This window comes from Misgurnus anguillicaudatus, chromosome 19, assembly GCF_027580225.2.
Source record: "Misgurnus anguillicaudatus chromosome 19, ASM2758022v2, whole genome shotgun sequence".
Lineage (NCBI taxonomy): Eukaryota > Metazoa > Chordata > Actinopteri > Cypriniformes > Cobitidae > Misgurnus > Misgurnus anguillicaudatus.
This window is the reverse complement of record NC_073355.2, coordinates 18,750,159-18,776,872: the sequence shown is the minus strand read 5'-3', so window position 1 is coordinate 18,776,872 and position 26,714 is coordinate 18,750,159. Positions and strand designations below refer to the sequence as shown.

General features: G+C 35.2%; 2 long non-coding RNA genes across 2 annotated transcripts; one reads left to right on the top strand and one right to left on the bottom strand.

Annotated features, from left to right (window-relative positions):
- Positions 1-9,545: 9,545 nt before the first annotated feature.
- On the bottom strand, positions 9,546-11,126 carry LOC129444251 (uncharacterized). The gene is made up of 2 exons (XR_012358980.1): positions 10,958-11,126; positions 9,546-10,032 (listed from the first exon to the last, which is right to left on the bottom strand). It is a non-coding gene; the product is annotated as an uncharacterized lncRNA (long non-coding RNA).
- Positions 11,127-25,646: 14,520 nt separating this feature from the next.
- LOC129432375 (uncharacterized) lies at positions 25,647-26,614 on the top strand. Its single transcript, XR_012359043.1, has 4 exons — positions 25,647-25,812; positions 26,091-26,269; positions 26,370-26,414; positions 26,505-26,614. It is a non-coding gene; the product is annotated as an uncharacterized lncRNA (long non-coding RNA).
- The last annotated feature ends 100 nt before the right edge of the window (positions 26,615-26,714 follow it).

Here is a 26,714-nt window from a genome sequence, read left to right as displayed (position 1 = left end):
TGTCTTAGGTCTATACATGAATATCAGCTGACATCACTCACTTGTCTTCCGCGATTTTGAGTACCTGAAGTGGTCGCAAAGGACTAGAAGCTATGCCTTCAATATGTTGTGAGCATCAAAATTGCTATTTTTACAACACTAAGAAGGTTTGACACAACATGATACTTTGCTCGAAGTATCACCTGTGTCTCTACACGTGAACCCGAGCATTTAGAACATTGTTTGTGTATACAGAGTTTACTAAAAAGAAGGTTTTGAACAACTGACTTTGGTTGTTTTGGTGTCCCCTCGCCGCCATCTTCCCAGTCAATATGTATTAGGGATGCACCGAATCCAGATTTTTTAGGTTCGGCCGAATCCCGAATCCACCGTTTAAGATTCGGCCGAATCCGAAACCGAATACCGAATCCTACTCGCATCCTTATTCCATTAACACAGTAAAGCACATTAATGAAGTAAACAACGTCCACAGCAGTGTATTTTTCATTTTATTTATTTTAACTTTACATTATGCCAGGATGACAAGTTGGAAAACTATTTTGACAATTACCATAAGCATATGCATAATGAAAGCAATGCGTTGCGACACGCTCGTTCTTCCAATAAGCAAGCAGCTCTGCGCTGAAAACTATATTTAACTTTCAGTGAGAAGCTCCGCTCATCAATGTCAGTTTTCACACGACCAATTACAGTGGAGGAGGGGCGGGACATTACCACAGCAACCGACGGGCTCACAGCTGAAGCATCACAGCCACCAAGCGCTCGGCTGAAAAACAGCTGGCATTTAGCGTCCTCAAGGCGTTTTCAGCCGTGTTTAAAAGAGGCTGTTTACACTTGGCATTAACATGTGTTTTCGTCGATCGGATCACAAGTGGACGACGTTATTGCCAGGTGTAAACGGTGTTCAAAACGTTTTGAGCTCGTCCACTTTCGACCACTTTCAACCACATCCAGAGGTGGTCGAAACCACTTTCGATCGGATCGCTTTGGAGTTGCGGAACGCTCATGTGGTTGAATGCGTTCGAACAGCCACACGCGACCGCCTTCTCTCCGCCCATTTATCTAATCTGAGGTATTAAACACAAGTTTTACGTCTTTTTTGACTTCTGGCGTGAACATTCGGTGAACAGCGCTATTTTTAGCCTTTCATTGATAAAACTGAGCGGCTGATCTCCGTGGTTTCGTTTTGAAAGCGTGTGAAAGTTGCGCGATCCTATTTCATCAATTGCGCTGAAAATTCAAAGAAAGCTCTTACATACTCATGTACAAAACACTGTGCAGCATGTTTACTTGCTAAACAAGCAGTGCACTCCGACATAATATTACTTTGCGTCCATATAAACTCATAATTACTCTCGCTCGGGTTTGAATGACAGGCAGAGAGACTCGCCCACCGTCTCACAGACCACCCCCTCATAGTATTCAGCACAGAAGCGGTCGAAAGTGGACAAAAGAGACGGATTTAAATACCAGGTGTAAACGTAATGTGTCTCTCTCGTCCACTTGTGATCCGATCGATGAAAACACATCTTAATACCAAGTGTAAACAGCCTCAAAGTTTTGGTGTGTCCAGCCCCTAAGGCTCACCGAAAGAAAAAGCTCATCTCCACGTCAGCCCCCGATGTGTGTAATCAACGGCCGCGTGACGTCGACCAGCGTAGCGCAAGCCTAGGGTTCGGTTCGGTGGAAAAAAAATCTAGGATTCGGCCGAACCCGAACCCCGTCAAAAAGCCCAGTATTCGGCCGAATCCGAATCCTGGATTCGGTGCATCCCTAATATGTATCGACCTCCGAATGCGACGTAAGGACGGAGGAGAGTAAAGATGGATAGCTCCTAAAGCATAGTTCCATATAAATGCAAGGATAATTCGTTGTTTTGTCGCAAGTAAAAAACAATAATGACCTTCTAATTGAAAAAGAAGCCTCATATGAGATTCATTAATTCGCATTCAGAAATTGGGATTGGGTTCAGATTTGTGGTTTTCCTCAAATTTTTTCAGCTGTTCTCGCGTGAGGATAAAGTTGGGTTTGGCATAAATGCGGATGTCATTTTAAGCATTGGTTTATATGTTTATTTGTCATAATTTTAAACTGTTTTCGCTTGTGGTTGGGTTTAGAGTTGGGTTAGAATGAGGATGTCATTTTCTGTAACAGAAAGTTGTTTAAACCCCAAGCGACAATGGTAAGAAAATAGAAAAAACAATTGTATAACCAATACGTGCCACTGACACGTGAATACACGGAAACATATCACTTAAACGCTCCAAGCATTTCAAGCAGAATTTAAAGGGGACATATTATGAAAATCTGACTTTTCCATGTTTAAGTGCTATAATTGTGTCCCCAGTGCTTCTATCAACCTAGAAAATGTTAAAAAGATCAACCCAATAACTTAGTTTTGGTAAACCATTTTCTGCAAGCATGTGAAAAAATAGGTCATTGTAATTTGGCCCTTATTGTGATGTCAGAATAAGGTAATACCGCCCCCTTTATCTGCACTATCCAACCACAGCACAACCATTTAGTATGGAGAGAAAGAGAGAGATAAAATATTTCACAGCACAATTGAGTTTCAATTGCAACAAACCACCATCATTGTGATCAGTGGTTGCACTTCATCCGCTCATTTGCATTTTAAATGACACACCCAAAACGGCACACTTTTGCTCAGACCTATTTTAGACTTAGTTTACATCTTAAAAAAAATCTCATAATATGTCCCCTTTAAATTCAGTCACATTCCTATCTTACCATATCTACTGGTGAGCTCGAACTGATAGAAGCTGGCGGAAGGCTCGATATCTAGCACCAGTGCTGTGATTGGCTGAAACGCTCAGGGGCGTGGAGTGCCTTCCGGGCAGCGCGAGATAGGACCAACTGCAGAAGCGCAGAACCATACGTCATGACAGTCTGAGACTGACAGCCCCAGCCTGACAGTCTGATGCTGAGTTTACACCAAACTCGTTTTGGGCATCAAAATTACGTCTACCGCGCCTAGTTTGCCGCTTGAACACTTTGAATGCATTCGCGCATGTAGAGCGGAGTAGACGCACGGAAATGCAAGCATTTGACGTGCGTCCCAAGAGACAATGGTAAGAAAACAGGTAAAACAATTGAATTACCAATATGTGAAACTGGCACGAAAAGAAAGTTGTGCCACAGACACGTGAAAGCGCGTAAACACATCACTTAAATGCTCAAAACATTTCGAGCTGAATTCCTATCTTATTCCTATCTTACCATATCTGCGCTACTCACCTGACCAACGGTGAGTTCGAACTGCTTCACTGCAGAAGGTGCCTTGAAGGCTCCGCTGAGGGCTTAAACCAGTAACGAGCATTTTGATTGGTCGTTTTTGTGAACCAATCATTTTCTTTCTGCCCTCAGAACATGTTTGAGTAAGGAAAACTCCTACATGCCAAATGCACACAACAAAATCCCCGGTGTTAAATTAACACCGGCTCGGTGTTTATATGGGTACCACCAGCAGGGTGTTAAAAGTAACACCGAAGCAGTGTTACGCCTGTTTCACACATACTCCGTATGCAGTGCGTTTGCGGTACGTAATTTTTTACGTAGCCATGTTAACAGGTTAGAGCTTTCACACATCATACGTATGCGGTCCGTCCGGTCCGTTGCAGATGCGGTGCGGTGCAGCAGTGCTGCGATCGTTTCGGCAGCGAGTCTATTTTTGCTGTATGGCACGCAAGCTGCACGCGCTGATTTAAAGTGATAGCGCATGTTTTGTGGTCAAAATGAACACGGATTTACACAAAAATGCAGTAATTTCACTCTAAATGGATGTAAATTAAGTTTTTCAGTAGTTTTTTCTGTAATCTTATTTGTTTAATCCCAGTATGAAGTAATTAAGGCAAAACACTTACCACGAGTTAAAAAATGATATGTATAACATGTTAAATATTCTACCGTGTTTATATACATTGCATATACATAAAGTATGCTATTAATTTTACCATTGTTTAATTATACTAACATAGTCTTTTAGTTTTTATTTGTAAAACAACAGTAACCAAATTTATATTGTCTTATAACAATATCCATAACCATGGAATTTTTAGTTAAACTAAGGAAATACAAATCATAATCAACCTGACAAAAACCGTTTTGTCAACCGTTAAAATTATGGTTAATTTTTCTAAAGAGAACTATACAAAATGATCTGTTTGAAAGACGGGGAAGCGCACCTGTCAATCAGCGCTATTATAACAGAGCGAGGCGAGAGACGAACGTGCTCAGTAATATGGAATAATGTGTTGATCTGGAATGATTGTAAGAATACATTTGCTTTAAATATAATGTTTGTCATACAACGTTTTTGGAGATAATAATGATTTTTTTCAATTGTTATTGAGCTTATTTAGACTTGTTGCAGTTATAACAGCGTGTTTTACCTCAGAGTTTGTTTCAGTAATATTGCTGTTTTTCCGGTAATAATAATACAATTTGCATTAATCTTGCTTCCTTGTCTGTTTATTCATGTCATTATGCTGTTATTTTAATTATTTGAGAATATTTCTTGCCATGAGCTTCATTGCCGTTATATAAATACTCTCGTCTATGCAAATATATAAATAGTATAGGAAATGTAGCCTATAATGTAACCATGCTTGTCACCTATATTTTCTCTTCAAAAGTTATAATGCTAATTTATATTTATGATATATGTGGAGATAAATAGACCTTTGATCCTTTCATGTGTCCTGACCATTACACTAGAGATTTTAAACATCCTCTATCAAATAATATCTAAAGTATATTGTTTTGTGAAGAAAAAAAACACAGCATGCTATTATATAGTTTATTGATGAGGCGCTTTTCAACAGAAAGTGTCAATCACATGATTATTTGATACGCAGAGGCAGCGGTTAGCAACGCACTGCAAACGGAGTATGTGTGAAAGCACAACGGATGCTTGACGGATCGCACCGCATACGTACTGCAACACGCACCGCAAACGCACTGCATACGGAGTATGTGTGAAACAGACGTTAGAGTTAATAAAATAATTAAGCAATCATCTGAGTGATTATTTGATTATTGAAGACACCTGGTGATAACGAGCCAAACTACTGACTTCTGTCTACTTTGAAATTGTTTGGTCACCATTATGGTCACCATTAAATACTTGCTGGAGAGTTTATTTTTTGCCTCACGTGCAGATATCATGAATCACCCCATTAATCGCAACAATGGTGACATAATTTATGTTGCAATGCATGATGGGAGTCATGAGTTTAATACTATGGTGGATCCCAGCATGCTTTGCAACATTATGTTTGTCACCATGGTTCCGATTAATGGGGTGATTCATGATATCATGAAATAGTATTTCCAGCAAATATTAAAAAATAAAATTTGAAAAGCTTGATCTGAGGAAAGCTATGTTACTGAAATTCAATAGAGAATTAAAGCTGCAAGCAGCGATGGAAGGGCCCTCGCACGCATGTGCACCGCCACCCTATGGCCTTAGTAAAGCATTGAACCAGGGGGATTTAAATTTTTAGGTGGGTAAATATAGGTGGATATTTAAAGGAGCTTTGATGTGCCACACCTCAAAAATAGTTCTTACGTCACACTTTTATAAATGAGGGGCCTCATTTATAAAAGTGCGACGTAGGAACTGTCCTACATTTAATCTAAGACCATTTCTGAAATGATCGTTAGTGTGATTCAGAGAAAAGGAGCTTACGCACAAAAAAACGTGCGTACGCCTCTTTTCCAGATGTGCCGTTTATAAATCACAAATGATCTTAAAATTGTGCGCAGCTGAATGCTTTTAGAACTCCGCCTTGTAAACGCCCCTAATTTAATTCATTAGCATATAAATATTAAATTTTCAAAGGCCAAATTCTCTGACTGCTACAATGGCAAGAAAACATATTTGTTGTGGTTTGCTTAAGTTTTTAATATTTCTAAATTCTAACATGGAAACTTCATTGACATCACTCAAGTAAAGGCGATTATTAGTGGATCTTTCAATTCACGGGTTTCATTTAAATATAGTTTTACACGTAGGCTAAACATATATTATATATTATATTTGTGTCTTTAAAGTTTTGTTTCAGTTTGCCACACAGTAAAATCCCCAGTGTTGGATTAACACTGCTCGGTGTTTGTGTAATCCACACCAAGATTGGTGTTGGAAAAACACTGGATCAGTGTTGACGTTGATGGGATAGTGAGGTGATTGAGTCATTGGTGGTGAACACCTGCTGGTCATTCCGTGTCAAATCAACTCAATTTTGGAATTGTTCCTGTCTTAAAGGGGCAGTTTCCCGGACAGGGATTAGCTTAATCCAGGACTAGGCCTTAGGTTAATTATGAAATATAACTAGTTTTAACAAACATGCCTTACTAAAAACATTACCTGTGTGCATTTTGAGGCAAAACAAGCGGCACTGATGTATTTTAAGATATGTAAGTGCAAGTTGTTTTTAGTTTGGACAGCTCTTAAAAATGTTTTAGTCTAGGACTAGTCTAATCCCTGTCCGGGAAACCGCCCCATTATGTTTATTTTGTTTACTCTTTTTCTGGAGAAAGTAATACTAAAATGAGGAAGAAAGCCAAATTATTAAATGCAATAGATGAAATCACCATAGTTAAATGAACACTATCATAATCTCTGTTTGAAAACTAAAATTACAACTTGCTTGCCGAGTTACATGGATGATAGGTTGAACTTCTAAAGAACTGCTGTAAATCTGGTTAATAAAGTAAGTCACCTTTGCTCCGATTAGTGTTTCCTTTAGTTGGGTACCTGGGTCTTGAAGTTTGGTGTTAGTTTTCTTCTGCTAATTGTGGCAGTGTGTTTATAAAACACATCTGTTAAAGCAGAGGAAGATCAGAGAAGTGAAGTCTATAACTGTTACTATGTTAATAAGTATGAAAGTATAAGTCTTGGGATTCAATGATATCATAAATAAGTAATCACTAAATATAAGTGTTTAATTTATGTTCTGCCAACCCTGTGAGGCTCCCATGAAATCCAAAAGTGCTGTGAAAGTCCACATACCCTGAAGAGTTAAATATTGTTTACCCAAATCTAATCAATGGTGTAAGTCAGACACACTGAGACATCAACAATCAGCCTATAAAACACAATCATGGTGACAATCAACAACAAAGCTTCATGCCGCAATGCATGCTGGGTACCAGGATTGTAGAAAACTCATTCATAAATCCCATCATGCATTGGAACATGACAAAAATTTAGCAACTTTCTTACCATTAACTGTCACCATTGTTGAGATTTGTATCAGAAATCATGAAGTCTCTCTTAAGCAAAAAACAACAACAAAAAACACTAAAGCATTACGGCAGTCTCATTCAATACAATGTCATTTGCATAGAGCCTTTCTATATGCCTGTTTCTTTATAATTAATTTGTGATCAAATGTTTCATTGATTTGTAGAGTAGAATATAATAAAAATAAACTGAGAATGTCTGGAAGGTTTTCCCCTTACGTGAAGCAATGAACAAGTGGTTTTACTAAAACATTGTTGCTATTGCTAAAAGAGGAGAGTTAGATCAGAGAAGATCAAGGGACAAATGCCTAACTAAAGGAAACATTAATCACAGTAATGGTGACTTCAAATGAACTCATAACAAACACAAAGTTAAGATTTAATGTGATACATTTTGTGATAAATGTCTATTTGACTTGTGAGACATCGCGTCAGAAAGAAGATTGGTCTACTAAATCACGCATGTGGATGCTGGAATAGTTGAGCACTTGTGTTTTGTTCTGGCGGCTGTTTGGAAGTTGGGCTTATCCAATTGGAGAATGGCTCAGCAAGTTATCTTTTTGTTTTCAAACAGAGATGCTGATAGAGAGGCAAGCGTGAAAGCTTTTGGTGGCATACACCCAACAGTATTCATTTATTGCATTTAATAATTTGTCTTTCTTTATCATTTTAGCATTTTCTCCAGAAAACGAGCCATCAAAATAAAAATTTAGAGACAGGATGTCCAAAATGTAATTGAATTGAATGACCAGCAGGTGTTCATCACCAATGTCCCAATCATCACTTCATCATCTCACCAACCCCAACACCGATTCAGAGTTATATTTTTAACACCAGTCTTTTTTAACACCGATCTTGGTGTGGACCACACAAACACCAAATAGTGTTGATTTAACACTGATAGAGTTAATTTAACACTGGGGATTTTCCTGTGCATGCCTCCTGCGCGGCGGTGTTAAAATAAGATATTTTCGACTTTAAAATTCAAAGATCGTATCTTAAACTGTCGGAATATATTCAATATGGATTCATTTGGATTTACAGATGTTTAACATTAAAATCGATGCATGGGAATAATTTGTATACATTTTTGAAATACCCATCACTCTTAAATGTCGCATGTCCCTTGGATACATCGAGGCTTCACAATTTAGTTCCTTTCACGTCGTTTTAATCATTAAATTCGATCGGGTTTACTCTCATTCAATAAAGCACATGTTCTGTAACATTTACATGTGCCTTAAACACTGCGAAACAATTTTGCTATATTTTTAAATATTTTTTGAAAAGATGACGAACTAGAAAATCGTTTTTGAACCTATAGCTTGGGCGCCATCTTTTTGCATTAGAATAGGCCTACATTTTAAAATATCATAGGCCAACATATTTTGTTTTAAAATATATTCTAAAACCTGGTTAAATTATTTTTGAGTAGCCTAGAAGGCCTTCTCCACAGTTTGTTCATTTTCTGTGTGCATCATTGTTGCATGTTTTTACATTTCTATTCTGAATAAACAAACAGCGCAGTTTACATGCTTCGTCCTTGTTGCATTAGCTCATTAAGATACTTCTAAACAGATTTCTGTAATTCAAAAAACTCTGAATTGTAGTTGAGAACGTCACGGCGCACTGTTAAAACATTGTCGGTACACTGTAAAAAAGAATACGCTGAATTTACTAAAAAATATAGTGCATCATTTTTGCGTCCCTCTTTGTAAGCAAGTTTCACATGGATATTTAAGCAATTTTAGCTACAATTTTTTAGTTTGCAATGCTTAAATTTATTGGTTGGTATCACATGGAATTTAAAGCAATTTTAGCTAAAAAATTTAGTCTGTAGAGCTTTAATTTATTGGTTGGTGAGACAAAATATTTTAAGGCATTTTACCACTGTATTTTAAGTTATGTCTACCATTAAAGTCTTGTTTATACCATTACAACTTATCATTTACATCTAATTTATAATACATTAACTATAAGAAGACACAGGACAATAAAAATAAAAGTTTTTTTATTTGTAGAACTTTTTTAAATACAACATCTATTGTTTTGAACATTTTTGATTAAGTTAAAAAAAATCATAGAAACAAGGCTGTAAAAAATAAAACACTGGATTTACTTAAAAATCTGGTGAATTAATTTTGCATCCCTTTTTTAAAGGAAGTTTTACATTAAATTTTAAGCAATTGCATAAATTGCTTAACATTCCATGTGAAACTTCATTTAAAAAGTGGATGCAAACAACATCCACTAAAAAAGGCTGGATTAACTTAAAAATATAGTGCATAATATGTTGCTACAAGGCATAAAAATTCATAAAAAATTAAACAAGACATTTCATAACAATAACATGAATCAGCATGTAATGTCTATTGTTGTATGCCGTATGTTGCTAACAGGGCAAGACATTCATTTGAAAATAAGTAAACAACAAGTAAATGTTGTAACAATAACATTAATTAACATGCTACTAAATTTGTGTTGTACACGTGTGTCTGAGTGTGGTGTATGAATGTGTTTAGAAAATTAATTCAACACTCAGTTTATTTTTTTATGTTAAAATCTTCTGAGACAGTTTTGCACTGTCTAAGTGCAGCAGTATTTTTTAAAGAATTTAAAAGTGTACCCAAGTCTTAAGATCAAGACAATATATTCGGCCAAACAAGGAAATGCACGCTTTGGTGAGACTGGACAATCCTCACAGAACCTGAACACCATTCCAGAACTATTTCAGCCTGAAATGGAGTGTCATCTGGTGCGACCCCTCTGGTGAAAAATTAAAGAGATTAAAGTTACATAAAAATTAAATCTGATTTATAAGATACACATATAACATTGGGGTTGCACTAAAAGCCTGAAATTAATGCTGCTTATTTATTTTATTGCTTTTCTAAACATGCAGTAAATATGTTTTTTGATTAGCTGCATAGTTATTTTGAAGGAAAGCACTGCAACCTCAATGTTGCCACTGTCTCACCATAACAACCATAGTTTAACCATGATACGGTAATCAATCCTGTAAAAAAACAATACTTTCTCTTTCCTATTTCAATTATTATAATAGTGACCATCTATTTCAAACACAAGAAATCTGCATTAAACGTCATTTTATAAAAGAAATATGTACTTATTTCATGTAATGTGCGGAAGCCTTCCCACATCTAGTTTAATTTGCTGTTCTCATAGCGGATAAATAAGGACAAAGATTCCTGTTAGAGAATCAGTCAATGGAGAAGTAATTCCTCAAACTTCTAACCTATTTATTATAATTAAGCAGCCAAGCAATGATAGCCATATACGTTACATTGGTAGTATTATGGAGAGTAATGATGAATTACGTTGTGGTTTGTAAAATAAACAAATAAATGAATAAATCTGTATACATTCACTTCAGTAGTTAAGTTTCAGTTATGTGATTAAAACAGCCATGTAAACATTACACATAACTATTAGTTTAGTTAAGTAAATGAATAGTATATAACATGAACTCAAATAGTTATTAAATGTAGTGCGAAGCACATGGTTGCACGTGAGCATCAACGTGTACAATGCTAACATGGCTAATATACATATCAGATTACTGCGATCGCGTCGCGATCGTCATTTGCATACAAAACACTGGCATAACATCAAACATTCACAATAGCAGGCAGAAGGTGCTAAAGACGTAACAATATGCGTGATTACTCACATATTTCACATGAACGCACAACATGAACGATATCAGAGAGCTCAGCTGTCTGTCACAGCTCTCAGGTCAGTGGCAACTGTTTAATGGTCCGTCGGAAACAAACTATAAAGGCAACGAAGTTCCCTTCCATGAACGGACTTTATGACACGTTACATTTAAATGTAGAATGTAATTTCACTAACCTTAATTCCTGAAGAGGTCTTAACAGTAACACCACCGTTTAAAATGGCTGCTGCGCAGGCTCCCGATCTGCGTCACGTGACTCTTGACTTTGCTCAAAATTGCTTATAGTGTTAACAATTTTTATAAGTAAACCAAAAGCTCAGTATATTTAGTAATGATTATAGCCATAATTCAAGTAATGTGCAAAACTCAAATTAATGAGCAAAATCTTCACATTTATTTTAGCTATATTTGCTAAGGACAGGAATCAATTTTTACTTAAAATTATTAGTAAAATCTGCTTGTATTTTTAAGCTATATTTGCTGAGAATTAAAATCATTTTACAGTGTTAAAAATAATTAGCTCGATTTACTAAAAAATATAGTGCATCATTTTTGCGTCCCTCTTTTTAAGCAAGTTTCACATGTAATTTTAAGCAATTGCTTAATTTTTTTTTTAGCCTAAACTGCTTAAAACTCCATGTAAAGCTTACTTTAAAAATTGCAAATGCTTAAACTGCTTAAAATTCCATGTAAAACTTACTTTAAAAAGTGGGTGCAAAGATTGTGCACTAAATATTATTATTTTTTAGTAAATCCAGCGTATTAGTTTTTTCAGTGTAATGTGTCGGTCGGGCTGGGCTCGGACACAACGTGCAGGGGCTTCGGTTATGGTTTTTTGTGCCCGATCTAAGCTCTAATACAGATGATGTTGATGCTGTAAAAGTTTCGAATATTTATTTATTTTTTATCAAACATATTCAACACTTTTTTTACATTAGCCAGGGGATGAAAGAGTAATAATTAAATTAAAACATGGAAATGCTGACATACATTAATACATTTAGCAGCTTTCTTGTTTATCAGATTATTAATAGATTTTAGGTAGCCTATTGCTTAACTTCTAATAGAAAAATACGGAATAATGGTTTATAATCACCATATTTACATTTATTTATAATAAACGTTGCAAACAAAAGTAACACATTAATCAAATAATATTTCTTATGTAATAAGATATCATAAGAGAAAAAAACTAATTAAATATTTTCCAAAGTCTTAAGAAAAATATATGAATTCTAACAAAAGAGCACAAATCTAACCATTTTTTTTTCTTTTTTGTTCTTTTTTGAATAAGGACAACTCCAAAACAAATGAAAAAATGTTTCTGCATGTTGCCCACAAAAGGTACAAAACAAAAAGTTTCGAATATGCCTACCTGCAGTACTGCAATATTGCCACAAGGAAACGTGCGTACGTCAAGTCGGAACCTGACGTGGAGGTAAGTACTTCCACGTCAAAGACAAGTTTTATAAATCTGAGCATTTGAGTGGATTTGAGCGTACGCACGGTCTTAGATCAAATCTGTGCGTAAAAACGCTTTATAAATGAGGCCCCAGCTTCTGTCAGGATTGTCCAGTCTCACCAAAGCATGCATTTCCTTGTTTGGCCTAATATATTGTCTTGATCTTAGGACTTTAGGTACACCTTTGAATTCTTTCAAAAAAAAAAAAAAAAAAAATACTGCTGCACTTAGTGCACAGCTGTCTCAGAAGATTTTAACATTAAAAAAATAAACTGTTGAGTTAAACTTCTAAACACACCACACTCAGACACACGTGTACAACACAAGTTTAGTAGCATGTTAATTAATGTTATTGTTACAACATTTACTTGTTGTTTATTTATTTTCAAATGAATGTCTAGCCCTCTTAGCAACATAACACGGCATACAACAATAGATATTACATGCTGATTCATGTTATTGTTATGAAATGTCTTGTTTATTTTTTTAAATGAATTTTTATGCCTTATAGCAACATAACATGCGCTAAAAAGGCTGTATTAACTTAAAAATATAGTGCATAATGTTTGCATCCATTTTTTTAAATGAAGTTTCACATGGAATGTTAAGCAATTTATGCAATTCCTTAAATTTTAATGTAAAAATTCCTTCAAAAAGGGATGCAAAAATAATGCATCAGATTTTTAAGTAAATCCAGTGTTTTATTTTTTACAGCCTTGTTTCTATGATTTTTTTTAACTTAATCAAAACTGTTTAAAACAATAGATAGTATTTAAAAAAGTTCTACAAATAAAAAAACTTTTATTATTATTGTCTTGTGTCTTTTCTTATAGTTAATGTATTATAAATTAGATGAAGTGATCAGTACTGTGGTATTTTAAGTTGTAATGGTACAAGACTTTAATGGTAGAAATAACTTAAAGGGGACATATTATGAGATTTTTTTTAAGATGTAAACTAAGTCTAAAATAGGTCTGAGCAAAAGTGTGCCGTTTTGGGTGTGTCATTTAAAATGCTAATGAGCGGATGAAGTGCAACCACTGATCACAATGATGGTAGTTTGTTGCAATTGAAACTCAATTGTGCTGTGAAATATTTTATCTCTCTCTTTCTCTCCATACTAAATGGTTGTGCTGTGGTTGGATAGTGCAGATAAAGGGGGCGGTATTACCTTATTCTGACATCACAATAAGGGCCAAATTACAATGACCTATTTTTTCACATGCTTGCAGAAAATGGTTTACCAAAACTAAGTTATTGGTTTGATCTTTTTAACATTTTCTAGGTTGATAGAAGCACTGGGGACACAATTATAGCACTTAAACATGGAAAAAGTCAGATTTTCATAATATGTCCCCTTTAAAATACAGTGGTAAAATGCCTTAAAATATTGTGTCTGACCAACCAATAAATTTAAGCTCTACAGACTAAATTTTTTTAGCTAAAATTGCTTAAAATTCCATGTGATACCAACCAATATATTTAAGCATTGCAAACTAAAAAAATGTAGCTAAAATTGCTTAAAATTCCATGTGAAACTTGCTTAAAAAGAGGGACGCAAAAATGATGCACTATATTTTTTAGTAAATTCAGCATATTATTTTTTACAGTGTGAGAATGGTTTTCTAACAAAGTTATTGTCCAGTAACTGAATTTGAGTAAGCCATTTTCTGCAAGCATGTGAAAAATTAGGTCGTTCAGATTTCGCCTGTTTTGTGAGGTAGGTAGCAAGGCAAATTACAATTAGACCGCAAAACCAGAAAAAATAATGGATCGACGCATTCCTGCCACAAAAAGGAGAAAGAAGCGAGAGGAGCAGCTCTTTTACAAAGTGTGCCTTCTATCGACAGCTTTTTTAAAAAGGTTGCTAGTTGCTCGTTAGAGAAGGCACCTGTTGCTAATGTTAGCAATGAGGCTGATTGTGAGACCACCAGTCCCGCTTGCGAGCCCGAGCCGCCGGAGAGTCTCTCGCCACCATCTGAAGCAAGCAGTGCTACATGCGACACGGTCCCAGAGGTTAGTGCCAAGAGCTCAACACAACCTGTGGAAATATAAGTGACCCGTCTTTGTGGGGCACAAAAAACGAGCGACTTCTGATAGTGTGTTTGTTGCCCTAAGACCAGGGGCTTCGCTAGACCCCTTTTACTGGGGCAGTTAACTAGTGCAATCCTTTGCAAAGACAATCGCGGCAAAAACGGGTCTATGTGCAATGTAGTTACCCAATTTACGCTTGTAAAAGCGACGAAGCCGTCGCATTGTCGCGTGCACGCACATATCCATGTCCACGCGCGTCTTTGCGTTCATCCACGCACAACCGCATTCAAAAGGTGACGTCACGCGAGTGAGTTTGCTTATGAAAACATGACGAGACTAAAGTACGTTTCTAATAATAATGATAATCTTTTTAATTACTCGATCATTATTGGCTTTTGTAGATGTACATCAGAAATGTTTTGTGCAAAACAGACGAAGGGAAGAAGAAAGGAGAGATGATGAGTTTAAGGGAGGATAGACAAACTACATCCTTACCCTGTCAGGTCTCAAACATTAGAGGAAAAGTCTCAGGAAAACCTCTGTCAAGTCTATAGAATTGCATTGTTGCTGAGAAAATCAACACATGTATGTGTTATACTGTTCTGTATTTTCAAATGAATTTAATATTTAGTTTACTAATATTTAACTCTAGGACACAAACTTGCATAACAGTTAGCAGTAACTATGACTGAAATTATTTAGTATAGCAGTCATAAAATGATAAAATTGGGTAACACTTTATTTTACGACCCGCAAAGTACCGCGTAATTAAACCGAATTTACAGCGTACCTATTTGTAACAACAGAGTACCTCTACAGTACGTACTTGTAGGTATAAAGGAACAATATGTTAAGTTTGGGGTAATAAGGGGGTAAGAATATATGGAAAATTATTCTCTAAGTATTTCATACAGGGTACCTATTGTAATATTACGTGGTATGTATGACTTAGGTCTATGGGTAATATGGTCTATGTGTCTCACCCCATGGCGTCAATATTTGACGACACTTGACCATGCGTCAATATGTTGACGCGGAGGGTAGCCTATACCTTTCGCGTCATTTTTTGACGAACTGGGGACTTCAATACTATTAAGTCCGTTGCATTCTCTTTCCTATTTTCTTACCATTTTCTACCATTTTCGCGTCGGTTTAGGGTTAGATTTACATAATGACATCCCTACCCAAACCTTTTCCCTAACCCCAATGCCAGGCGACAACTGTTTAATTTCGCGTACCTGGTGGTGTTGAGGTCCCCAGTTCGTCAAAAAATTACGCGAAAGGTATACCCTCCGCGTCAACATATTGACGCATGGTCAAGTGTCGTCAAATATTGACGCCATGGGTGTGAGACCGTGTTAAATATGTCTTTTTTTTCATATAGGCTACTTACCTGATGAAGTGTTTTGTATAGCCTACAGTTGATGTCTACAAGCCACGTCGGCAAATATAACACACAATAAAAATAATAGCAACTTGTACCTCTTTGATCTGTATATGTATACAGGAGTTACCAGGTAACTCTTATATTTGCGGGCTGTAAATTAAAGTGGGGCTTATTCCCCGCTTGTACTGTGTATGTACCAGGTAACTCTCATATTTGCGGGCTGTAAACTAAAGTGGTGCTTTGTTCACCTCTTGTTATAAATGTTATAGGGTAAATACCATAAACATACATAATATTGTTATTTTTATTTTAAAACAACTTATTTCAAAACACCTTTAAAACACTATAATTAAGCCAACACTTAATGTTTATTATCACATAACTTTTATTTCAAATAAAAAGTCATGACAATTTTTCGTTGTTTTTGCGGCTTGACTTCCTCTGTTGGTGTTCTTGTCCACTCGGATGTTGAGTTGATTTCGTCTCACAAATGCTGTTCTGCATTACATATAAAAAACATAAATGAAAGCCTTAAGTAAATATTTCTTCACTGTGCCTTGACAGAAACAGAGTTTTCTGAGCCTGTTAATAACTTTAGGCTAACGTATGTGCTAGCTAACCTGCTGCGTTAGCTGGCAACTTTCTTGAAAAAACATTGTTTGAAATGCGATAGTCATGTATTAACAAAACCAGTTACCTTATGCAGCATGCGGATCCTGCTTACATCACTCGCAGCCGTACTCCACAGGTAGAACGTTTTTAAACCTCTTAAAGAAATTTCACCTCAGGATCGCGTTCCAGCAAACCTCCTGCAGACGGCCGCGCGCTTTACACCTGGGCAGTAGCCTACGCATGTAGTCGTCTTTTGCTTTAGCGGGAGCTGATATCTGCTGTTCTTTCATTCTGGTTTGCCATTGCATAAATTATATTTGGCTAAAATACTTGTGTTTACACATGTTGCAAAGTTTTATTCTACCAATGATAATAACACCTATAAAAAATAAACAAATAGCGTGCTGCTTTGTGGTCATTATTGTGTCATTTGAAAAAAGTAAATAAATTGCAAAGCACTTCAGATATGTCCGCAAATGTGAGAGTTTCCTGGTAAATAGGGAATAACTTGCTATTTTAATTGTACTTGCCTTAAAAAAAAAGATAACCACATTAAACCAGCTGGACTTTTGTTATTAAAAGCAAGTAATATAGGCTACTAAAATAAAAGTGATGTGCTGTTATATTTATTTGTCGATGTGGCTCGTAGACATCGACTGTATACAACATTCAGTAGTCAATATGAAAATTCTATAAAATAAAAAAATAAAACATAATTTATCCATAGACTTGACTAAGTCATACATACCACGTAATATTACAATAGGTACCCTGTAGTTATAAAATACTTAAAGTATAAATAATTTATAATTCTCCATATTCTTACCCCCTTAACTTAAAATATTATTCCCTTATACCTACAAGTACGTACTGTAGAGGTACCCTGTTGTTACAAATAGGTTCGCTGTAAATTCGGTTTAATTACGCGGTACTTTGCGGGTCGTAAAATAAAGTGTTACCTAAAATTGCTATCATTGTATAATGTAGAAAATATTTCTCTGCTGTCATTATTTCCAAACATGCTATGCCATTTATGCCTCCAAACATGTTAATAATGTTAGGTATGATGAAGATTACACTTGTATATGTATCTTTCACAGTAACTGTTGCACTGTAGAATAGTGGGTTAAGCAAAAGACATTGTATAAAAGTGTTGCACACTTCTTGCACACAGCAGGCTTTCAAAAAAAGTCGAACTCCGAACAAGTACATTCTAAGGCATAGAATCATACTGTGTATTCCTTTTATATTGTATATTAAAATTTTACTTTTCTGGAGTAAAAGTACGAAAGTACTTTTTACTTAAGTAAAAGTAAAAAAACTAGATTTTTAATGTACTTAAAGATTAAATATAACCAAAAATTTGAAATTATGAAATGTAGTGGAGTAAAAATTAAGATAATATGCTTAGGAATGTATGTTTTCAAAGAAAAACACACTGTTTTAAGCTCTCAATGAAGTCTTTAAGGCATCGCTGCCTGGAAGGCACTCCCTGTGCCCTGAGCGTTTCAGACAATCACAGCACTGGTGTTAGATATAGAGCCTTCTGCCCGCTTCTAGGAGTAGTATGAAGCTGCAGACTCGGAGCCTGCAGCTACAGACCCCCGCCCAGAGACCCGCATTCTTAGACCCCTCGTTTTTCGAGACAGCGCCCCCTGCTGTTTGGAAGATCGCATAACACCCTTATCCAAATGGCGTTGAAAACAATAGGATGCAATATTACGGTCTCGTTTTATTTAAAGTTATCCAAATAAATATTTGAGTTCCCTGCCTAATGCATGTGCCAAAAAACTCTCTGTTTTCTCCGACTAACAAATTACCCAGTTGTCTGCAGTATTTTTTGAGCGTGGGTGTAATTGAAAGAACTATTAAACTATATTCAGAAAAATATTATGTGATATTATATAATGGTCTTATTAACATTATATCACGCTAACATTACAAAACCTGTTTTTTGATATTTTGAATGTGAAGCAAAACTTAAATAAGAATAGACAAAACACCAATAATAAACAATAATAAACAATGCTGTACTTTATTGAACAATTCCTTGACTTCACTACAATAAAAGATGAATGCCATTGTCAAAAATATTGTGTAATAACAAATACCATTTTTTTGCAAATGCAAATTACAAGCATACCTAGAGTGATAAGAAGGGTCACGGAGGAACACCTCCTCAGCTTCCTGCCAGGATAATGCCTGCATTATAGGCCATGAATAATACATCAATTAATTAATATAAAAACATTGCATATATGACAACAATAGAAACAATCCAATTGACAAACATGTTTGGGCCTACTTCAGATAAAGAAAACTACAAATAAACTCCACTTCATTCTTGAAGTTCAGTTGAATTTTAGATTTATAAAGCAGAGCTTTGAGGTATTGAAAAAGAATAGCACACTGCTGCTTACTGTCCATGGCACACATGGCTTTAAGGGGAACCACTTTGATGGTAATCAAAATCACTGCAGCATTTGTGAAATTTTGGAATTTCTGAAAGTGAATTCCCCCTTTGAATTGTATATCCACCTTTAAAAAAGAGAGAAAGAGTCAAACTCAAATTCAAATTTTAAGACCACCCCAGGAACCCAAACAAAAGGTCAAATGACACATTCTAGCTGACATGTTAATACCATGGGCTGGTTAATAAATAGTGTAGGCATAGTAAATTTGATCATTAGTCAATTGTATGAGTTGTAAATAGCTGGCAACAAATTTATATCACAGTTAAATTGATATTGATTCATTTTAATACTTACTTTTTAAGAACTCATTTAAGTGGTCTACATAAATTATATAAAATAAAATAATTACTCCTGCACTAATTAAATAAATTTATAGTTTTAGGAGAAAAGGTAATTAAAAAAATATCAAACGGTAAATCTGATTAAACAATTAATGATGACATTCTTTGATATTAACACACTTTGGGGTGGTTTCCCGAACAGGGATTAGTTTAAGACAGGATTACTAGTCACTACACTCTAAAAAAACAAACGGTGCTATATAGCACCAAAACAATTGCTTTGGATCGTAACGATAGAAGAACCATTTTAGTGCCATATAGCACCGGTGAAGAACCAGTGAAGCACCAGTGAAGCACCAGTGAAGCACCAGTGTAGAACCATATAGGGGCCATATAGCACCACATATGGTTCTACATAGCACTATATGGTTCTACACAGGTGCTTCACTGGTGCTTCACTGGTGCTTCACTGGTTCTTCACCGGTGCTATATGGCACTAAAAATGGTTCTTCTATCGTTACGATCCAAAGCAACTGTTTTGGTGCTATATAGCACCGTTTGTTTTTTAGAGTGTACCCTGCTTAAAAAAACAGCTTCAAACCAGCATGGACCAGCATGGGAATTATGCTGGTCTATGCTGCTTTAGCAGGTGGTCACCAGCATAGCAGCACCAAAACACAACATATGCTGGTCTTGCTGGTATGCTGGTTTTTTCAGCAGGGTAGGCCTTAGTTTAATTAGAAAATATAACTAGTTTGATCAAACATGCCTTATTAAAAACATTAGTCTACTTGTTTACATTTTGAGGCCAAGCAATAGCCACTGATGTATTTTAAGACATGTCAGTGCAAGTTGTTTTCAGTTTGGGCAGCTCTTATATTTATTTTAGTTAATCCCTGTCCGGGAAACCGCCCCTTAATGTATTTAATTGGTCTACTTTAATGTCAACTAATTGTAATCGAATTTTTACAATGGCTTGTCTACAAAAAGTCTAAGGTTAAAAGCTAACGTATCTAGCTATAAATATTTTTGGGGGAAAATAGGCGAAAAACATACATTATCTGCTCAAATTTTGTTACAATCTATCTTTACAAATATTTAATGTACTATTGTATCGATGGGCTAAAGTAGTTTGATTAAAAAAACTATTCGAAAGAGTATGATTCGCTTAATTAAATTGACGATACTCACGTTTCTTGTCAAGCTGTCTCGAAAAACGAGGGCTCTGAGAATGTGGGTCTCTGGGTGGGGTCTGTAGCTGCAGGCTCCGAGTCTGCTTCATAATATTGGCTTCTAGCAGTTTGAGCTCACAGTTGGTCAGGTGAGTAGCGCAGATATGGTAAGATAGGAATGTGACTGTATTTGAATTCAGCTCGAAATGTTTTGAGCGTTTAAGTGACGTGTTTCCACATGTCTGTAGCACGACTTTCTTTTTCATGCCAGTTTCACATATTGGTTACTCAATTGTTTTTCCTACCATTGCTGCTTGGGATTAGGGTTAGAACAATTTCCTGTTACAGAAAATTACATCCTCACCCTAACCCAACTCCAAACCCAACCACAAGAGAAAACAGTTTAAAATCCTGACAAATAAACCAATGCTTAAAGTGACACCCACATTTATGCCAAACCCAACTTTATCCTCGCGCGAAAACAGCTGAAAAAAATCAGAGGAAAACCACAAATCTAACCCCAATCCTAAACGACAATGGTTTAAAAAAGGAAAAACAATTGCGTAAAAAATTGCGAAAGCTTTCTGTGAGGGTTAGGTTTTTCAGTTGGGGCGAAGAAAAACAGTTTGTACAGTACATAAGTCATTATGAGAAGTCCTTGTGCATGCATATGTTTATCTGTCTCTATTATTCGAATGTAATCTACCCAGGTGCTCATAACCACATTTACTAGAAATGCCACTGGCACAGAGAGAGCAATTAAGTGTTCTCACGGAAATACACAGATGAAGAAAACCACAGCCACATGATCATGTTGGCGACTGAATAATCTCTTTATAATAATGTCCTAGCTGAGCACACACAACACCTGTACAGCACAGACTCCCACGTGATATTACATCAAATATGGATTTTATTGATGGTAGATTACACTGTAAAAATAATTTTCTGCCTTAATTTTTTTGTTTAATCAGTCATTTTAACTTACTATTATTTGTCTTGACTAATAAATAACTTTAAATAAGTTGTCATGACTTATCAAATATAGAGGAAATATCAAATTCATTTTATAAGTTGTAAAAACTCATCTCTAATGAAGATAAATAATAGTAAGTTGAACAAAAATTTAGGGCAGCAAAGAATTTTTTTACTTTCAACATATACACTGTAAAAATGATTATGTGCATTAGTAAATTTAACAAAACAAAAGAGTAAATTCTATTTAAAAAAATAAAAATAACACAAAACGAAAGTAATATAAGTAATTCTAAATAAACACATTATTGAGGAAATCCAACTTAATTTTATAATGTAAAATCTACTTAAATTTGTAAGAAGGAAATTAACTTAATAATTTCAGTGTTTCCTTTAGTTGGGTAGTTTGACTCTTTGGTTTTATACTATGGTTTTTGTCCTTGGTGATGGTGTTTGTTAAAACAAGTTATTATTGCACACAACATTTGTTATCATCACAACTTACTTGTGTCTCACAACATCACTGAAAAGTGTTCATTAGCAACGTTGATGGTCAGAAGTGGGGATATAATATAACTTTAACTAACAAAACATACAACATTAAAAATTTTGTTATGGAGCTTCAATCAATGTGCATAACGCTGCCTATTGTAGCAGGAAAAACACCCTCATGGCTGTAGTCAAACATGTAAGGTCCAGACTTTATGACACAGATGCAGACATCAAGAATCAGCTCATGAATCACAACGATGGTGAGTTTTCTCAATGTTGCAGTGCAATGCACTAGCGTATTATAAAAACTAATGAGTCCAGAGAGTGTCACCACTGTTGTGATATATAGGGTCATTCTTGATGTCTGCATATGTGACACACAAAAGCAGACTTTTAATTCTATATAAGTGTTTCTCAGTGGCGGTAAGAACCTAAAAAATAAGTTTGACGTGACACCTCAAATTAACTGAGAAATTGAAGCAAAACTACACGGTTGACAAAATTAATTTATTGACATTACATATGTGGTATTACAGTTTTTTTTATTCACTTTGGTACTATTTTCACAAGTAAGGTGTGCATTTTCAAAACTCTTAGTACAAAAATCCAAACTGATCACACTTGTAACGCAGCTAGTCATTCTTTCAAAACTTGATGTAATGATTTCAGTAAGTTGCACATGTTTTCAGTCCACATAATCATTGTTTCAAATATAAGATTATTGTAATATGTAATGAGAACATTTGGTTTAATCACCGAAACACAACGGTGTGATCTTCTTTCAGTTTAATACTTTTAACAATCAGTTCATCCTACAGCAAACAATGCAAGATACATGTTTCAAATCAGCCTTAAAAGTGCTGAAATTAATATGCTACAGTACTATAAAATACATATTATAAAACGGGCAGTTCTGGTTCTTCATTCTGATTGGTTGAAACGCGTTCTAAGCCGTGATAAAATACACCGGTAACCTCACGGTTCAGACCACATTACATAAGTATCACTGCGCCACTGTTACTGCGTACTGATTTATGAGAATAAACACAAAAGTCTTTAATCATATTTTTAATTTGTCTACAATTGCACAATTAATGGCGATATCCAAATAAATGTCAATAAATACTGTTGAGTCATCTCGTCAATAAAGAGAAAACGTTGTCTGAGGAGTTTATAACTGAAGTTCATACGCCCGCTATTATCCACTGGGTGGCGATCTTTCCCAACTTAAACACTGACGCATTCACTGAAAACACCGTGTAGTACTGTTCATGTCTGATTTCTTACTAAAGTTCTTCACAAAAATGGAATTATCTCCGCTTTAAGCTGAAAATTTGAGAGGTGATAACTGATAAGAGAACAAATTAAGGTAGGATGAAACTTTTTGTTGTTGTTGTTGTTTGAAAGCGGATGGTCTGTTCTTTCATTTTATATTTATGTTTATTTAAAGAAGATAATTTTTCTGTAAGGCATTAAACTAAAACCGGGTGGCAACTTAAAAAAAAACGCTGACGGGGAAAGAGTTCAGCATGCTTACAAGCATATTTGATCATCACTTCAACAGCACAATATAAATGTTAATGTATAAATTAGATGAATGGTGATTTATAAAATAAACACCACCGTCTTTAATCATATTTTCATTGTATCTTTGCTGCGTCTCTGTTGTTTGTGAACTGCGCTCTGTTTCAGTCACACTTGATTCTGAGGAACTACTTTGTTTGGCGGAAGAGTAATATTTATACTAATATAATTACAACTTATTTGTGTTTTATTTTATAAAATCCCACTAACTTTATGCATATGAAGTAACCGTTTTATAAACGCAATAAACCCCTCGAAGCGTTGGGTTACCAGTGCATTTTACAACAGCTAAGGGGGTTTAGGCACTCCGCTTCGCGTCGTGCCTAACAACGCCCCTTAGCTGTCATAAAATGCACTGGCAACCCACTGCCTCTTGGGGTTTATTGCTTTATTACACAGTTTAACATTAGGCACTACACTTACATTACTTACATAATCTATAATTTCCAAAATATCCATCCTATATGTAATCAAGTGAAGGATCAATGAAGACATCTTCTACAATCATTTGAGCAAATTACAGTAGTTTTTATTTTTCAGATTTAATTGTAACATAGCTATACTTTCTATAATGGAACTGAATGAGTACATAACATTTAGTTCACACATTACATTACATTACAGTAATTTGGATCAAGCCTGTCTTGATCATTTGGCCGTAGATTTTCGTCCACCTCTTTGACCTCTCTGGTTGTGCTCATGCCCACCTCTCTGACGGATCACTTGTCCACAACATCTTCTTATTCCTTGCTGTCTGTCCTGCTTCATGTTGAAATAAATTGCCACCCCACTTTTACAGTAAACTGTATCTACTGTAATGACCAACTTTGGTTACCACTATGTAAAATCAATTAGCAAGAAAGAGTATTGTATCATGTGTGGTTACACATAATTTATATGTTCGTACAAACACACATTTTATTTCTGTAGTTCTCAAAATCCATATACCGTATATTGCTGAAATGAAAATATATAGTTTTACCAAATGGTTCAGTGATTAACCATTAAGATCAGTTGGATTTAGTGCTGGTCAAATGTATTTACGCAAATGAGATGAGAAGCATATCAAAAGTATTGTGAGCATTGCATTGTGAAAAACAATTACTTAAAATGAAATGTATTTCTTTGATGACACAAAGATTAAGTGTGGTGAAAAAGTGAATGTATAATTTTGTGAGTTGTATTAAGTCAATTGAAAATGTGATTAAATGTTTGAAAAAACTGACTATTTGATGATCTGCCTTGAGTTTTTCTTCTAACAGTTGTGAAGTTTTACCACATGATTGTGAAAATCGTACCAAAGCGAATACTTTTTGCTATAGTTTTGTTCATAACAAATTTTTTGCAATAAATAACATGTTTTAGCAAACACTCTTACAAAGATAAAACACTACAATGAAAGGTCAAAGGGTCAAACTACCCAACTAAAGGAATCACTGATCGTCATTATGGTGACAAAACATTTTCAATAAAACGTCAGCATATAAATCTGTTAATTAAAAAGAGAGAAAGAGAGAGCATTTAAGGTGGAACTTTATCTATGAGCAGTGCTATATTTTTGAACACTTATTCATATATAAAGATTACATTATTTTATCAGCTTAACAAATTTTTTCTACAAAAATACATGTGATGTTTATGTGTTTTGACTCAGAACTCATAGACCAAATCTTTATAAAATGTTTTTGTATTGATTTTCCGAACCCCTTTTGGACGTCTACCTGACGTCCAAGAGGGGTCATTGTCAGACATCCAGATATTGTACCAGATTTGCACGTTGTACAGACATACAGATAAGGGCCTGGACCAACCGACCCAATAAAGACATGATCCGCACATCGGGCAGACGTCTCATGTTTGCTGGGAAAAGGATTATATTTTTATTGTATGTACACAAATTAATACAAATATCTTAAAATATTTATCATTCTTGGCATATGCTGCCCCGGGTCTTATTTAATAAACCTATAAATTAGCCTGTTTACCAAAACATTTCAAAAGTCTTCATATTGTAGCCTATTGTTAAGTTTTCTTAATATTTATTTATGCTCCAGTGCTTGTTCCACTCATTATTTCATCATCAGCTGAAACTACAAAACATCTACATAAGACAATAAAACCTGAGCATGCATTGCCCCAAATGTGTGTTTATATTTTAAATTTATTAATTTGTTTATTAATTTAAATTTATATTAAGAAAGATAACAGCAAGCAGCAGGTGGAGCGTGTTTGTCACTCACAGTGTATAAATATGAGCAAATGACAATAATACCAAAAAGTGAATCTTCATCCTCCACCAAAAGTATCTCAGACAGGTTTTTATTAAACTACTGGTCATGTACCTTCACTGGGTAACCTTTTCTCTTGCATTAGTCTGTAAGTATATTTTATGAATATATTTATCATTTGTGTTATGTATTGTGTTTTTATAATAATTTTCTCAAATAAAACACATTCAGTTAAAAGCACCACACAAATTTAAGGATACTTTAATAGAAATGTATATTATGTTTAGTTTTAAAACTAGTAGTAAGGTGTACATCTCTGTGTGGCAGACCAAAAGTATGTAAAAAGTAAACTTTTAACAGAAAATAAAAACTGCTTGGTTTTACTGTTGGTGAATATAATTGAGCTGTGAAGTGTTATGTTTGCAGGTTGGATGTCTCCTGGTGGTGAATCATGCGGTACTGATGATTCTGGCTCAGCTTATCGTGGACTTTTTAATTTGCTCAGCTCGAGGGAAGACAATTTGTTAAATAACACGCGACCCTTAACTGCAGTTACAGTCACCAAAGTTTATGTGGACTTGTATGTGACCTCCATCACAGATGTGGTATGAGTCCAGCATGATTTACTCTCTTTATATGGGTCATTACAGTATGAATCTGAGATGTCAAACAGTTGTGGTTCATCACATTTGCTTTTATCCACAGAATGAAAAAGCTCAGAGCATCTCAACACAAGTAAAAATATTCACTGTAAGTGGTCTAAAACTCTTTTGTTAATTTTTTACTTAAAACGTATACAAATTATATATTGTTACATTACAAGTTAAAACACTTTCGCAGTTTTGGAAAACAAGGAGACAATTGTGGGACCCTGCAGATTATTGTAATATTGAAACAATTACAATTCAAAAAGATTTTTTTTGGACTCCAGACATTGCCATCATGGAAAGGTAAGAACTTTTTAAAACTTTATTTTTTGGCCCTTTCCCGCTATAATAGGGATAGTTACAGTGGTCTAGATGTACACTATGAAATTTACAAAGCAAAGCA